Source organism: Rhyacophila brunnea, unplaced genomic scaffold, assembly GCF_057557595.1.
Source record: "Rhyacophila brunnea isolate RB1 unplaced genomic scaffold, BYU_Rbru_1.0 scaffold_43, whole genome shotgun sequence".
Lineage (NCBI taxonomy): Eukaryota > Metazoa > Arthropoda > Insecta > Trichoptera > Rhyacophilidae > Rhyacophila > Rhyacophila brunnea.
Window position 1 is genome coordinate 435,841 of NW_028233098.1, and position 19,487 is coordinate 455,327.

The window sequence follows — 19,487 nt, forward strand, 5'->3', positions numbered from 1 at the left end:
AATGATTTCTTTATTAAAGAAAAATCATCATGTGATATATGACATAATATAACGAATTTATTTTTATGTTTTATTATTTTTTAATATATATTAAAACCGGCTCAAGAAGGGCATTTTAAACAAATGGACAATAAACGCGCAAATTTTTTTTTGTGCATAAAAAAAATTGTTTCGCACATATATAGCATTATCATTTGCTTTTTTCTGTTCATATATATACAATCTTAAAGAGGAGATTTATAAACAAAAAAATGTCCGAAAGTAAAATTATAATAATATATCAAGAGCTGTGAAATCGCTCTTAAATATGGGGGATTTACTTTTTATATTAGTTTAGATTTAATCAAAGTTTGTTGTCGCACTTTTATACATATATGCATGAATATAATTTAATTATTTTAGGGCTACATTCATTCGTCACAATCTTGGTTTTTTCTAACAAAAAAAACTTGCTTGTTCTGCGTTTGCGCATTGCGTATTAATACTCATGGCTATTTTATCCGCTCTAAAATCTTCTTCAATATCTCATCTCCGTTTAAGACTTAATTTTCAATGTTTTTCTCAATCCCGAGGTTTATATATTAGCCTCAATCTAGTTAGTTAAGCGAGTTCTTTGATGTGGATTTTATGATATTTATTAGCACACCGCCCCAAGTTAAAACATATGGAACAATTTATTTCTTGCATTTGTATCTTGATAACTTTTCGGAGTATAGCAGATCAAAATTTCTTAATTTTTCATTTTTAAATACGTTATGTTATACACACTAGGCCTAGACACACCAATTTCTATGAGTTATTACAGTTCTTCTTTTTATCATGCATAAAAATAATCAGCTGATCGTTTGATAATTATACAATGACATTTTTTCTTCCATCCACTTTGATCTCGGTGAACCTATTTTATCAGAATTTAATGTACTGAGTGTCTACATTTTTTTGCGGTTTTTTATAAATTTTTATTACCTTGCTAGCATAAAGGAAGAAACCGTGCTGTTTTGTTATGTCTACTTCTATAGTCATTACAATGAGTTACTATACTTCTGCTAGCCAAGTGATTGACAGTTTTAACATGTCATTACTGTGCGGGCACCTTATCTTAAAACTGATAAAAAAAATTACATACTGAATGAAAAAAACCCGGGCTTCTTCTTAAGTTTTATTGCATCTGTACTATAACCTAATTCAGGATCCTAGTATTTCTAGCTTTGAAATATCTTGCGAATTGAAGTTATTTTTTTAAATTTTACATATTGAACTCTTATTTTGTTCATATTCAGACAGAAAGATTTAAGGTACAATTTCCGTATTCTGTCATGATGAACTGTTTTATATGACTAAGAAGCTTAGCATATTTCTTTTCAAATTATAGAAAAGTCGCTTTCTTATGTGATTGTAAACTTTCTTGATCTTATGATGATTGTGTTGTGGGACTATTTTTTAAATTATAATTCTTTTTTTTTGAGAATGCCTTCTATTTCATATCATTTGAGGCAAAGTTTTTGTTTTTTTCAGATAGTTGCATATGTATTCCATTCATATTCAATATTGCATCTTGTTGTGTCTACCTTTAAAAACTTTTCTGGCTCTCTCTAGCTTTTTAAACACAAGATAGAAGTTTCTCTGTATAATTAAAAGCTCATACACAGCTGTATTTTAGTATTTCTTATAAAGCATAGCTTGACATAAGGTTTTTGTGTGTTTCAACATTTAATTATAAATTTTTTTGTTTGTTTCAGGTTCTTTGTTCTTGATTTCATGTCTTAATTTCTAGATTTTACTGTTTATTCTTTCTTCTAAACATGTTCTATGATCTTTACAGTTTTCGTTGCTAATAACAGACTTTTACTTGTTCATTATCATCCCATTGCCTTTTAAAAATTTAGTAAAGGTCATTAGACATTAGTTTAATGTTGATTTCGTCTTTTACAAACTTTTAAGTCATCAGTTATTGTTTATTTATAGTTGTATATGCTTTCTTGTCTGTGCTGATATCTACAGATGAAAATTTTGCGTTGCATTTATGGATTAGTGGATCTATACATAAAACAAACAGCAACGGAGATAAGCTGTCACCTTATAACTATATCTTTTTAATTTTACTATGGGTTTTTTTTTCATTATTTTATCCTAGTGATATACATCTGTTTTCATTCTTTAATCTTATGCATAAAATCTTCCATTCTCGTATTTTAAGGTTTTTAAAAGCCTTTAAAAATAACACACATGATCTACTGCATCAAAAACATTTTCTATCGAATATTATACCGTTTAGTTTGTTGAATTTGCATTAATACAGCGTTAGTCATGGTCCTTCTTCAGCACCCTACACTCTTGACTTTTCCGAGTTTTTTTCTGATAGTAAGACATGATTTTTGACGTAATTCTGCGCGATCATTGTGACTTTTATGTTGTGAATCTTTAAAAGATCGAAATGCATGATATAGGCTTGGATTCTGATCAATTTAATACTTTTTGTTATGGTATTAAGTATGTTATACTGAAATATAACCAATTTTTTACACATCATCTTAAAACCATCTCGTACAAAATATATTTAATTGTGTGATTTTCTTTGTGAAGAAGTTATATATACTATCAAACCACTAAGCTTTTCAGTTAGGTAAGTAACTGATGAACTAGATGAACTCATATTTCATATAAGAACACATAAGGTTTATTTTCTAATTTATTTAGGCCTATTTATATTATCAACAATAGTATTATTTGTGCTTTTGTAATTTTTTTTTATAAAATCGAATTTATATTTCATTTCAGATTATATATCTGGTTTTTACATGTCTGTTAAGACTATATACAACTGCCTTATGTTAACTTAGAACGGAAGTTTGTTTTTGTAAACGCTAATTTTTTGTTGTATTGCTCTTTTTGCTTTTACCTATTTTCTTTTTTTATAATTACTTTTAGCGATCGCTTCTAGAATATAAATCTTTTTCTTAATACTTTTTTTTGCTATCGATGATCTTTCTATGAAACTCAATTATATTTTTTTTTAGTTTTGAGGTATCTCGCGTAAGATCTCAGCATGTTTAAATTTCATTATATCTTTGTATTTTCTTCCTTTATTGCAACATAATTAAATCCTTCTAGGGTTGGTTTTGATGTTAACTCATCGTAAATTGTTTAAACAGCCTGTAAAATGTTGCTATCTCACACATGCTTGTAGATGATGGGCTAATAAATGATTTTAGATCGCATCCTTTAGTTCATCTATGTTTTCAATTATAATTTTTGCATCTGGAATATTTTCCGATTCTTGGGAACTCTATAACTACAAAAAATTCCAAATCTGTTAGAACTAAAAAGATGTTTTTCCGATTTTTCTGGTTTATGAATTTTCTTGGTGTTTTGAATTAAATTTTTCGGTGCTTATTTTATTTTCTATTTTTTTTAAACTTGCGAACTGGCTTCTGTTCCCGTTATTATCTTCAAGAAAATTTGAGGCTTTGAATTTGATTCGAGCCTTACTCACATCACATACAATGATACCATTGTGGTTTTTTATAAATTTTTTTTAGCCAGATCTTGGCATATTTAGCGACTAGTTTGTTGATCGGGGTTTAAGCGTTTTGAATCTAATGATCTTTCTCGCACATAGCTTTGAGGTAGGGGAGATCCTTACTGCTGTTTCTCGAAACTAAATCGGATTTCGAATGTCCATCTTTGTAGTCTTTCTCTCTTGTTTTTTCCATTCCCCCCCTATAAAAAGAGTTTTTGTCGTATATTCTAATTCCTATATTTTGTTTTGCACATGAAAAAATCTTCTTTGACTCTGACCAATAATGCAACACAATGAATTGTTTACTTTTTACGTATTATCTTTACTTTTTTACAAGAACTTTATTTTTGAATGCGCTATATTTTAAAGGTTTTTCACTTCACTGTGATATTGTTATATCCATATAGGTATCGTATTGAATCAAAAGCAATCTGATTTTTATCTAATTATAATCGATGATCATAATTTTCAAGCTCTTATATCAACTAATATTCTGTTTTTGTTTTCTGACTGTAAATATATATATTCTTCTATTAGAATGTTTAAATAGACCTTAGTATTAAAGCGAAATCTTTTATACTAGCCTTAGGATATATAGATGATAGGTTTTGAGCCGATTATAATAAGTTATAAAGGTCTAAAAAAAACTTTCCCGGGAAGATATTTGACTAGATAAGAAATTTGAAAAATATTAAATCTCAAATTATGTTTAATGATATAGCTTATAATGCGGATGTACTTATTATGCGATGAATTAGCATAAATTTTTTTTTATTTAGATAAATGATTTATAACGCATAAATCTTGAAATACTAATGCTCTAAATCAGTATAAATATTAAGATAAAAGAAAGATCAACTATCAAATTCTTCGTATAAAACTAATTGACTTGATAAGTTTAATAAGTTGAAACAATCACTAATAGAATCTTATCGAAATTAAAATCCATCAAAAGTGAGCTTGTAGTTTTGATAAAATCTTCGCAAACGTATACAAATATGCATTTAAAATATAGAATATCCAGCATCTGGTAACCATTTGTAAAAATTCCATGATGATCACAAAATTATAGCTTTAAAAAACACGGTAAAATAAGTCGCTTTCTTAAAGTCTATATTTTTGCTAAGAATAAAGAAAAAAGTATTTTGATTTAAGGAAATTTATTATAAAATCACTTACATTTGCGTGAATAAAGAAAAATAAATGTGATTAAAATAAAAAACATATATTTTTTTTATAAAACATACAGTAGAAAAATTTATTTTTAAAAAACCATATAAAGCAATAAATATTTCTAAATGATTTATAAAAAACATTATATCTTTCTTTATAAATACTTGGGATGTGGGGGATATAAAATACCAGTATCTCATATTAAGGAGTTAGTAATACCAACTGAATCGGAAGCAAATATACAAATAATAAGATTGAGTAAGACACTTTCATTAATAAGCCTTGAGAAAAGAAGATGCATTGAGGGTGATTAAAATATTTTGAGATAAGAAGAAGTACTAGCCTGATATATTCTATAGAAGAATAATCTTTTTAATTCAACAACTATATAAAGCTAAAAAAAATTAACCAATATAAAAATTGATTATTTTATATGATATTCTGCACCATCTAAGTATATTATACCATGAAGAAGATAAATCATTACATATACACATAATTTAATGGCATAATAAGATAAGGACTATGTAAAGGGAAAAGAAAGAAATAAATGTGAATTTTGCTTCGCCGACTCACCAAGAAAAGACATTTATGAACTTATATTACTAAAAAAAATAGCATCTTTCGGTTTAATTCAGAAATATTATTTGTTTTTGCAATATAATTAAAAAAATACAAGGATAGTAACATAATTCCTGAAAATAATACACTGCAGAAGAAAAGACCAAGATAATTAAGACTTTTCATCTATACACGAAGTCGATATTGAATCATTCATATTTGCCCCTTTTGAATGCAATTAAAAATAATATTGAAAATTAACGAACAACAATTTTATGCGTTGGCTGTGAGTTCTATTTAACGACACAATTTTAAGCGGGTTTATTTCTTTTACAATAAAAATTATGATAATAGTAAATATTTTTATGCAAATTACATAGTAAGACTAATAATAATCATGCGAATTATTGAATTAAGTGTAAAGACAAAATTTAGATAAAAAGAATACAGATTACATACTCAAAATTAATAAAAAAATATGCTTTTTTTTTAATTGGCAAAAACAAATAATTCTGCAATTTTTATATTTATTTGTTCCAAAAATATTTACGATGCTATTATAACAATATCCCATTACAAAGAAATGAATAATCGACAAATCTTCAATACTCACAAGAGCTATTCAAATCTGACATTTAGTTCAAATTCTTTTTTTTTATTTTCTTTTCTAATTAGAGAAAATATATCAGCAATGTATATATTGGAATTCGGTAATATTTATAGAATGAGGCGATATAAAAGAAACGTTATTTATAGATTTTGTCTCTGTGAATTGAGCTTTCATATTTTATGGCAAAACAAAACCTTCTATTTCATATTTTTATTTTTTTAAAATAAATCCAGACATGTTTATACATATCAACCCGTCAAAACTGCCAGGCCCATTTCTAAAAATGGAGAAAAGACCAAAATATATAAAAAAGAAACAAAAAAAACATATAGATATAGAGCCATTAAAATATTTAAATGTTTATTTGATTTCTTTTACTATGATTTCTATTAGATAGTTTTTATAATCTCGATATTCGTAATTAAAAAATCCAAAACAAATAATAAAAGTAAAAGTAATTTAAAATATACCATTATAAAAACATGATGTAAGATACTGTTGTTTTTTTATCAAAATACATCTTTACAAGTTTTAAACTGCAAAAAAATCGATTCATAGAGAATAAGGTTTTATTTTGTTAAAAGCGGAAAATTAATTTTAATTATTCATATAAAGCTCCATGACTGCTTATCTAATTCTAAAATTACATAATATTTAATAGTTTTAGATAGCTTATATATAAACAAAAGCCAATCAAATTTTTTTCTTATGAGGAAATCTTTTTTACTCTTCCTACATCTGATTTAGATATTTTATCGCTTATACAGGTAATTTAATGTAATTGAATTCCATCGTTTGAATAGATTAATATCAAAAAAAACATAAACAATTAAAATTTCGTATCAAATTTATTATGCAAGTATGCGGTGTTGTGTTTTTTTCATATAATCTGTCAAGTAGAACAGTCTAAACCACATTTTTGAAATACAAAAACACGAACATTTGTCGTAATCTAATATTATATTCAATAAACATATATTCTTACATGATAAAAAAATATGCATTTAAATGTTTTTCATTAATTTGTGACTATATTTGTATATTGCCAATATATTCAAAATTTGGAGGAAAAATCATACAAAAATTGCTTTTTCTCATGTTATAATGATAATGAATATATCTCATAATAAAAAGTACAATATTGGCATATTACAATACCTTTACAAATAATAGAAAATAATAAATTTATTGCATAAGTATATAGTTGGCAAATATTTTACAGCGACTCGTAATACATATAAAGATTCTATAACATTTTTACATACTTTATAACCCGATTTACTTTTTGTAATATTTTTTTATCTAGAATTGCAAAATCTAACCAAAATATTTGAACAAATGTAATTTTATGCTTTTTCAATATACATATTTTCATAGATTAAAATTACAAAAAGAAGAGTGTTATATTGAAAAAAAATTCTTTGGACAGCTTTTTTCGCATAACATCCTATAGATTTATATTTATATTATAACACATGGTAGATGCTAAATATGAATAAAAATTAATGTATTTTTATTTCTAGTAGAACACAATTAGGTGTGTATGATGACACCTATAAGACCGTCAAATTATCTCAAACATTAGATGTAGGTTAGTGTGCTGTGAAATGTATAGAATATGAGATAAGTAGGCATCATCAGGTAGGAAAATACCGCATTGACTAATACCTTTTCTGATATCAGCATTTTATTTTTTTCACAATAGACTTCAATAATATAAAAATATAGTTTATAGTATCCCGTGCTCTGCCGGTATAAAAATTCGAAATCTTAAAATTTCAATTTTAAAAAACGAGAAAATAATATAATTTTTTAATGTTCTCTGGATAAAATCTTATTTTATAAAATAAAAGACCATATGATCTAATAATATAGTAAAGCAAAAAATAAATGGTTCATCGATATATTTATGCAATAAATTTTATTTCGAAAAAACTATTATTCTATTTTTGGTCCTAAAGACCTATTGATATATATTATATTCATCAGTAAAAATCAATCATTTCTATGTTCATGAAAATAAATTAATAGAAGCGAGACTTTATTATGAAATTTAAATTTAATTCGTTCTCTAGAAGGCTTCAGCCTTATATAAAAAAGATGCTACATATTTCTATACTAATGATATTAAAAAATAATAATTTTAAATTTTGTCGGATTATCATTTCAAAATAAAATATATTAGAAATATCTAATGTTTTTTTTGCTAAAAAAGTAAATAAAAATGGAAAGTAAGCAATAACATGATTTTTCTTATAAAAAAGAGAGAAATATTAAAAAAGATCATGATTGACAGAATGATTATATGATATTAGAGTAAAATAGCTTTTAATACGAATATTTACATTACCACTATAAAAAAGAAAAGTTTTATGCATAATTCATATGTATTAATTAAAAATATAGATTCTTTTAATATTGAAAAGAAATCCAAGGTCTTTCATATTACATAAATTAATGTTTATACGGAGTGTGGATTTTTTTTTCGATATAAAATAGACTATATTTAAAAAAAAAATCGCATCAAATATAAAATATTGGCGCATTATGTTTCTTGCAAGTAAAATGGCAGTTCACTAAATTTATAAATAAATAGGGTCCATCTGCCCCTTGATATAGCTGCCCTTGATATAAAAACAGAAGCTGAGATTCAAAATATAGTAAGTATGTCATCATTATAATGTAATTGTATAAATATAAATCTTTTTTTAAAAATAAACATTTTGTGATGACTTGGTATAAGATTCCTTTAAATTTTCATAAAAAAATATGTTAACAACATTTAATTTCAAATGAAATGTGATTTTAATGCAAGCTTTCGAACTCCACAATAAAATTTAACACATTTTATTTGACAGAAGGGGTGCATTTACGCATGTAGATCAATAGATTCACATATGAGTTGTGCAATGTTTCATATGGGTGAATATGTCACAGTAGATAAAATTCTCAAGATGAAGCAACAAAGACAGTAAATATTAAACTATTAGATTTTTTTAGTCATTTGAATTTTATAATTTAACTCGTAACACCCACAAAAAATAAGAATTTTTGAATTATAAGATTTGAAAAATCAGAAGAAAAAATTATAATCAATAAATTAAAAACTACAAATTTACATATTTTTAGTAAAACTCAAATATGTAGCCAAATATTACTAGAAGCATGAAACCATGGAAGTTTTGTTTGTATTTATTTTAAGATACTTTTGGATAAAAAAATACCACCTAAAATTTTTCTATCGTTGACTTACATTAAATTTCGTTTAAAAAAGATAATGTTTGAAGTAAAAAATTCATCTGCTACAACGCACTAAAAAACATAAAAAATTTAGGATAAATATTTCGAATAAAAATTAAAGCTTAATAATTACCTTTTTAAAATGTTTGATCTACCTGTTTTATCCCCAATATGTATATAATCATATATAAAAAATCTACATAACATTATTGAATCATTTTTCTTATATTCCCATACAAAATAAAAAAAATATTCATACCTTTTCCTTGAGTCTTCATTATCTATTTGTATTTAATTATTAAAACTATTTCGTTTTTAAATTTTAGACTTTTGAGAGATTTTTTTGCAATTTACTTGACGCCTTTATGTTATATATTACAGGTTAATTATATGAATTCTGTTTTTTAGCTCAAAATGAAAAATACAAATAAAATATTAAATATTATGCTAGACTGCTTTTAATAATTTCATGTCAACATAATTGTGTAATAAGTTGTAGATTTAATGGGTTAAATAATCACTTTTCATACATTTATACAAATCAATCACATTATTATTTCACACAAAATAAGTGCTCTTTATATTTTGATCAACCAATGAATGATCTCTCTATATTATTGATCAATAGTAACAAAAAGGAGCTTTTTATATATGAATAATGTGCTTATATGCATTTTAAAGGAATGTAAATCCATTTGGAAAATTATAAATTTCAATATTATATGTATGGATGGTTTATGGGCTGCTACTAACGAAATTATGTATGTATAGGGACGAAAAGATTTTATAATTCATAAGTAGATATCTAAAATACAACAAACCACAAAATATTTTTTCTTTATTTTAAACTTCAATTTCTATAAGGGTATATATGAATATACTAATTTATACATGCATGTATGTTTTTTTTTCGATGTATTGAGTTTTGGAATTTCTGTAATTCGGTTTCTTATAAACCATGAGAATTTTTCGTTTTAGGTTACAAAATGAATTTTTGTATAAAAAATATTATAATAAAATTGCAATTAAAATTCTAAAATGCTAGATTTAATGCCACATGAATTTTTTAAATTATGATTATATTGATCTTTTTTAAATTTTTATTGGCAGCTTTCTATTTTTTTTGGACACGTGATTATTTATAAATATTTATTTGCAACTTTAATACAAGCCAAATTTTCACCCCAATTATGAGGTTCGCTGCGATATTTATTTTTATATTTTCAGTTTTTATCTGTATGCATAATATAAAAGATAATGTAAGACAAGAACATGAGGGCAAGATTATGGATATTTTGAAGCTCTATATGAGTGAATTTCCAGATGGTAATGCGGAACCTTGGACTACAACACTTGTATCTATTCCAAAACGATTTTTTAATATCGAAATGAGTAAACTTTTGGGGTTTTGTACGCAAGAAAAAGTTAACAAATCTGGAATATATACTAAAATTATGCGTGGAGATCTAATGGATATGGATTTTATTTATAGCGCGTCCAATATTTTTTTCTCGGAAATCGAAAAAAAATTAGAAACGAATATAGATAACGAATATAAGATGTTCTCAAAAAACAATTTTGTTACAGAAAAATTTTTAGAATCGAAAATCGAGATAAAAAATCAAGATTCTAGAAAAAATATAAACGAACCCACTGCATCGTATTTTGAAAGGCATTTATATAAACTTGATTCCAGTACGAATGACTCGAATACATCAAAACTAATATTCATTACTAATAGCTGCCACAATTTTCTTGTAAGAAACATCGTAATCAATAATATTCAAAAAAAATTACAGGAAAATAATTTATTCCGGATTGAATTTAAAAAAAAACAGAGAAATCATCTTAGAAAAAAATATTCTCAATTAAGTATATTTAGTAAAAATTACATATTTAATCAAAAAGATCATAACGTCAAGGATTTATTATCGAAGTTATGCCAAATTACAAATTTTGATGATGTTCAAAAATCGATAAATGATGATATTGACAATATACAATCGAGATTGCAAAAAAGATACAATAAAAGTTCGACGTATGTTTGTAATGGCATATTAATCACAAAGAAAGACGATATCAGCAATTTAATTAGCAGAAAAAACCTTAAATCCATATTTAATAGTATAGGAAGTGATAAATGGGTGGAATTTGTTTCAGATTTTTTCAATTATAATTGCTCTGAAGTTTATGCTTATGCTATCATTTTTTTAAAGGAATTCACACAGGTAGATATTCTTGCAGATCACATCACTGAAATGAAAGATAGAATGAAAATAGAATGTTGTCACCCTTTTTTTATTTTTAAAACATATAATAGGATTTTAAAATCCATTAATTTGAAAGGATTTGACATGTTCGTATGCAATAAAGAAGTATCATTGACAAAATTCGATTTAAAAAGTAGGAATGAATGTCAAAATAACTTAAAAAATATAATTGATACCACAAAAAAAATTCCAGATGACGTAGACCTGGGAATAATAATATATTACAAAGAAGATTCTTTAAATGTGAGAAGTAATAATTATTTAAGATTTAGGTATTATAATCGTTTAACTAAAACAAATATATGGTGGGATATTTTCTTTGATGAAACGGCTAAAAATACGTTAAAATGCAAGGTTTATGCACCCAAGACGCCTTCAATATGCTTTTCATGTCTTGATTCAACCAGATGGCATGATTTTTTTATAAAAAATATAACTACGAAGGACATTGAGGCATATTCTGATATGCATTTACTAAACAAGGGTTTATCTGACTATTTAAAGGGGCCAAAAAATTTTATTTTGTCAAAAACAATGTATGATACGGTAATCTTTGGGGTTAAAAATAGCGAAACATATTTTCAATGTGTGTTCAAGAGGTTTCTTTTGCCACTGACGAGTAAATATTCCGATAATATTGCTTTCTACACAGTGGAAAATGATGATACATACAAAAAAATTGCTACAGACACAGCTAGTATCTCAACAAAAACTCTCGAAGATTTTGATGATCTAAAAACTCTGAAAATAACATATAAAAAAGACATTTTTTCAAATATAAATAATGCAATCAACATTATCGATCTCTATCTTGCTATTTATATTGAAATTTTTACGATGGAAAGAAAAAAACAAAGGTTTTATATTGAATTTCATGAAATTTACACACTCAACGACTGTAAAATCTTGAATATGATATATGATCTAATTTACTATTCCTTTCAATTTTATATAGATAAGACGGAATATGAAAGTGAAAAGAAACAAAATTGTTTAAATGAGCATATTATTGAAAAAATTCTGTCAGCTAGAAACGAAGAAAACAGTATAAATATACTTTGTGTTTTACATCTGCCGTATGAGATTTCCACGAAAGCTTATCTTATTGTTGAAATTTTACTGAAAAATATGTTTGACAACACCGTGGTTTGCGAGAATAAAGATGAAGGTACTTTATATAAAATCAAAAGCATTTTATTTAAAAAACAAGAAATAACCGAAACGAAACAAAGACTACAGGATTTTATAGCTTCAATATTAATTGAAGGAATCGGAAGTTATGTAGGTTATAAGCCCAGCCACGTTAAGCTATATTATCATAAAAGTAACAAAAAAAATGAAACCAAGAAGTTTAAAAATTTTATGAAAGAATCGCTTTGCTCATTAGATTAAAACCATTGGCTTTAATTTTTTCTAGTAACGAGATACAAATAATTAATATATAAAATATTTGTTTTTATATTCTTAATCTTAAAAAAAAGAATGATTTATTACATTATAATCTCTTTGTATTTTTTTAAGTATTTTATTGTATTTTGCTATGATTCTCCTTTTTATCAATATTTTAATTGAAATTTATAGACATTGCTAAAGAAGCTAGTTTAGAAAGGCTGTATTTTCTTTGTAATTACATGTGAATCTTTTAAAAGATTGTAGATGTCATTGTAAGTATTATAGATAATATAAAATAATATTCAAACATTTCTGTATTAATAATTCCAATTATATCGTGATAAGTTATAAATAAATGTTATAGCATTTCGATTATCAGCTTTTCAATTTCTAAATACCAGTTGATTTTATTTAAAAATATAAGAAAACTATGTTTATTTTTATTTTACCCGTATTTTTTTTAGTTTTCACATATTGTATATAAACGCTACTTTATTTTATAATGTATCCATGAGACACCCTGTTAATTATTTACTATGTTTTTAAATTGCAAAATATTTTAGTTCTATTGTTTTTAAAAGTAATCGTGAATCATTTTTTATGGATTTTTCTAAATTTTTATTTATTTATTTACTTTTTTAGAAAATAAGATTAAATCAAAATAATTTGCAAAGATAATGTATCAAAGAGAATATTTATTTTGCATTATTATATATATTGGCTACTTTTTAAAATAAATTTTTAAAATTTTTTATAAAATATACCATATAGAAACTAGACCAGATTTTGGTACAGAAAAGGTCTCTTCGATAACTTTTAGCTTATTTTATTGTTTCGTAAGTCATTTATTATTTCTATATTGATTCACATGTTCTCTGTTTATGAATACAAGCAATCCTGCAAAATAAATCTAGAATTGATGAGGAGATATCAGGCAATTATACACCCTAGGTGAAAATTATTTAAATTAAACCGAAAATCATAAAGCTAAAAAATACAATTATATTTTAATTGCCCATATGAACTATTTAAAACACGACTGTAATTTTTTTACCTGAATATTAATTCATGAATAAAATAGATCCTATCCCCATAGGCCAGAGCAAAATGTATTTTACAGTAAAATGATTTACCTTTTTATGCACGCGAAATCTATATGAAAATATTTTTCATATTAGTCTCTTATTTTTTAAAGATTTAAATTAAACAATTTTTCAGCATTTTTTTTTAGAAGTACATTATAATGTAAATCTCATGTTACTTATAATACAAATCTTAATTTTCTTACTTAAAAAATATGCTAAATACATATAGAATGCAACCAAAAATTTACTTTGCTAATATGACATAAAAATCGGATAAACTATAAAATAAATAATTAATAGAACGATAGAAATACAATATCTCATTGTTATACAAGTCTATTCTATATAAAATTTTAAATAAATTAAAATGTCTAAGAAAAGATATAAGTGCATAAGTTGCGTTTAAAACCTTTGTTTAACTAATATAAACCAAAATTATACACAACACTATCTTACGCATAACAAGAATCTTTAGATATGAAAAATGACAATTTTTACATTCATAACTCGCATATCACGTTTTCATTATTAAAATTCAAGTTCTTTTATAAATATTATAGTTAAAAAACCTTTCTAAAAATGAAATGGCAATTTACAGACTTATTTTTTTAAATAAAAAAATTTTTTAACGAGATTTAATGCGATCAAATGTTTTTTTTATACAATATTTATGTACAATCCCAAAATTTTAATGGTTTATTTATGTTAGGGTGTATTTTTTCCTATTTAATCTAAAACTAAAAATAAAAATAGAATAAATTCAAAATAAAATGATAAATTCTTTCTTAAAAATTTTCATTTAGATATAAAAAAGATCTTTTTTCTATGAAAATTTTTTCCTAAATTTACCACGATTCTATTATATTTATTAAATTCACGATAAACATATTTCTTCTTAAAGACAATGAAGCAGATTTAATAGGACAAGTAAGCATAAATCTGATTAAATAATCTCAAAAAAAGATATAAACATGATTTCAATCAAAAGAATAGTAATAAATAAAAGATAATGAATAATAATTAGGCATTAAATATCGTTTATCTAAACGTTACAAATAATAAAAAATTAAACACCATATAACAAAAACCTGATTATAATATTATTCCATTAAAGTAAATAGAATAACATTAATTGAATTTTTGCATTTACCATAAGTCATTATAAGCGCTGTGGTTTTATACATCCTTTTTAGTGAATAGTTTTTTTGTTCTAAAAAAGATATAACGTATAAGACATACAGTATTCGAATATTTTGATATATATAAGACTAAAAAATGATATTTTTTGCTAAAATATTTATTAAAAATAATCATATTTATGTTTAAATCGATTTGATATGATTAAAATCGCCATGTTATAAAATTTTACAACATTTGAACTACATATTAAATTTATATTATATTATATAATATGTATAACAGATTGGTGGAAAATATTTTTTATGCATAAAAGAGTCATATAATTTAAGAAGAAGAATCAAATTATCATTTCATTAACTATTCATATGTGCAAATAGGTGTTTCGCGACAATTAAATTCCGGAAGTTTAGTTCTAAAACCTTTTTCATGTTTCAAAAGGTCTAGAACAAAGATGAAATTCTATAGTTGTTCTTTGTAAAAAATACTTCGTTAAATATTTCATACTGTTTTTCTATAAGTTTCCAAACATTATATAAATCTAATAAGAAAAGGCGCTTCTAGATTCTTATTAAATTGTATCTATTATAAAGTGATTTCTTTGCATCAATAAATTTTGGCTTTTTTTGCTATTTAGTGAATTAAAACGACTACATGTGCATTTATATCTAGACCCTAGGAAAACCTACGAAAGCACCCAACATACGAATACTTAAGAGAAAAGGTTAAAGTAAAGCCTTTGAAGAACGAAATGCGAAATTGAAAATATTATTTATAAATTATCCATGTTTCTCTACTTTTCATAATAAAATAAAAATAAAGAAGAAACAATTCGGGATCTAATATATATTTAAATGTTTATTGATCAAAAATCACCATAGTTTAGTGATTTATTGATTTGGGTAATAGAAATCAGCATATATTTATATTTTTCAACATTATTTGTATAGAAAAATATTATAATGCTTAGTTATAAAGCTTCATGCTTAATAAAAATGAATACAAAATAGTTTCAAGAACAATACCTTATTATTAAATTATTATTAAGCTTTCTGTAAATTTTAGAGTAATAATACATTTATAAAAATAATTTTATTATTTTGATGTGCTTTAAAATATTTGAATTATAGAAAAATATTTAAAGCCTCTTAGTGTACATCAAAAATTTAATTTTTATCAAAGAAAAAATTATATCCTGATAATACGGCTATCTAAAAAACATGTATGTGTGGTATTTTCTAAAAATAATATGCTTTTGTTAAAGTATATGACGAACCCACAAACAAAAAATTTATCAAAAAAAACGTTATGCACTCTGCAATAAATTTAGACGATACAAAAAATTACTAGTTTTATGTTTTTAAAATATACAGAATAAGTTATATGAAATATTTTGGTTACCAAATATGCGAAGTATATCGTTCTAACGTACTAATTTTAATTAGCAGGCAACAATAAAATAGAGGATTATATGGGACATGTATAACAGGATACTCTTGAAATAGGTATATACGAAGGACTGCTATAAATGAAAAATTAGAATGTAATTTTGTATAATAACATATAAAAAGGTGATGAAAAGCTCCAAAATATAACAAACGTTTTATGTGATTTTTACATAGTGTTTTTTTTGACTGAAACATTTACATTTTGTTAATTTTATGCGAGTTTTAATATATTGATTCCCTCTTTTACACCTTTACATATCTTATGACACTGCAAAATGTATAAGTCATGGGAAAATATACTTTATTAGTGACAAAATTTAAGTAGATATGTATATTTAATATTATATTCTTCGTAAGTCTTGAATAATAGTCTGATATTCAATAAAAGAACAATCGTAAATAGTTTATATTTATGTAAACCGATTATAAATTAAACGAACTTGTTATACAAATACTTCAAGAAATCGAATAATTTATAATAAACACAAGATAGGGTTAATCATTGCAAGAAAGGCGACCCATGTACCCAATATAACGCCAAAAGCATTTAATGTATGATTCTCTGCAATTTAAACATATATCAAAGTTTTCGTATAAATATGCAAATTACCAAATATTATAGCATACCAGATAAATTTCTGCTAGTCTAAACAAGTAATCCAAATAAAACTCACAATTAACTTGCATTCACAAATTTTGTCAATATAATTAAAATGATTTTCTAATACAGATTAGATAATTCTTTTTAGTAATCAAAATATGCATGCGAGCTAAATATTATAAAAGATTATATGCAAAATAGTCGAATATTCGACATATTTCAAGATCGATAATAGATATTCCTGACATGTAAACAAATTAGCATTTTAATAATTGCATTCTTTTTGTAATAATTATTTTATTTAAAATTATGCATCTATTTAATATTACTTTTTGCATTATTTAATTCAAAATATCTTTTTGTTCAAAAAAAGTTAAAAAAGACAACTTAACACTCAAACGCTAGAAATTACAATGTAAGGTTCTATCTAATATCCCAATAATAATGCCTCTAAAAGGTATTTTGCAGCTGATTAAATTTTTTCATTAATTTTTAAAAAATAATAATATTGACATATCCACAGTTTCAAGATTATAGAAAATTCGTCAGAAATATTCATATAGTAAATTCGAAATTTATTGATTTTTTATGAAAAAATTATTTACCACATAATACAATTTATAGTTTTATACTTAGTCATTTAACTACTTATATATAGAATCGTCATTTACATGACAAAAAAACATCAGAAATCGTGATTTTATATCTAATTAAATGATAAATAATATGCTATGAAACTTTGAGTTGTTTTTTTTTCAATGCAGACCATGCTACACTTTTCATATTCGATATTTACCTGGGATACATTTTATTTTTTTGAATTATAGTTTCTTTGAATATTTGTGATAAACTGCTAAAAATATGTATGCTTAGTAGGAAAAACGTATTAAGATTTCTTTTTTTATAAAGAGCCTTATAAAATGCCTTTTAAACCTTTTTTCTTTTCATAATTCCAAAGAAATAAATAAATTAAAAATAATTATAATATGACAATTAAGCTTTAAAATTAGTTTCTTAGATTTAAATTTAATTTTATATGTGGTGAGAGCTATAAAATGTGCCTTCTTACTAAAGAATATCTATAATTTACTACCATATATTGTTTCCGGCTTTTCTTTTTGATTGATCTATAAGCATAGCTGTAGCATTTTTCTTATAATCACATTTTTAACAGCCGGTATTTTGTTTCATTTTTACTTTTAGGTCATAAAATATATTATTTTTTAATTCAGTAGTTTTTTCCCAAGCAGCGCTTTCAGATTTTTATTCTTCTCTTCGAATGATTTGATCTAGAGATTTTGTGGCCACTTCATCCCAATTTTTTACGTTGACGGTCTATTCGTATTTCAAATACGAATAAAAACATTTAAAGTTACTTATATAACCGATACTCGTTAGCCATTATTTACCCCAATATTATCAATTTTTTTTTAATATTTCAGTATTTTGTTTTTGTAATTCATAAATATAAAAAACATAGAAATTCGAGCGAATTTTTGCTGATTTGATTACCAGACTAATGGCATTAAACAATTTGCATTGGATATATTTTCATTGCGTAAAGTTGAAATTCCAAGACATAATAATAGTATCAATCATGCGGAATTCATACAATAAAATAAAAGAAATTTTATGTATTACATGCATTTGTATTCTATTTATGATTTAAGGAGAAATGAATTATATATTTTTAATATTCTTGTTGCTGGAAACACAAAATCATCGTTGTAATTCGATGATATGCGGGTAATTTTTATATAAGAAAATATATTTTTTATAAGTTTCGGTCACAAATAACACAAATGTTTTTATCTTTTATGAACCAGTATATCGCATGCTCTAAGTTTTTTCGTCAATAAAAGTGAAATTTATACTACACTATCTCTGTTGGTTTTTTCACAGCATTCGCAATGTTGATTTTACCAATTATATAAATATCCTGTTCACTGGGAAACGCAACTATTATACTATTAATTTTAAGCCTAGATCTAGCTTTATTAAACCTTTTTTTTCGATAATGCATGTAACAGTCACAATACATATACTAAGTCATTATAATGCCATAAAAATGCGTACAGTGATGTAGAATGTAATCTTTTATAAGTGAAAGAATAAATATAGGAATATATGGTTAATTTCGAAGAAAAATACTTAGTTACATGTTTGGTTTCGAGCTGGTATTTGCTTAATCTTTATGAATTTCAAATATTATCATCCATATTTATGTCTTGTAACACCTCAAAATTATTACCATGAGTTAAATCAAATATAAAATAATTTCAGTTATATTTTCTACTACAAATTGACAAAGCACAATTACATAAATTAAATGTAAATTATATGATGAAAATAAGTTGAAAAAACTCCTTCTAATTTATATCAATATAGGTAAATACAATTATATACGCAACATAAATCAAATATCTTGATTAAATTAGGAAATTATTTTT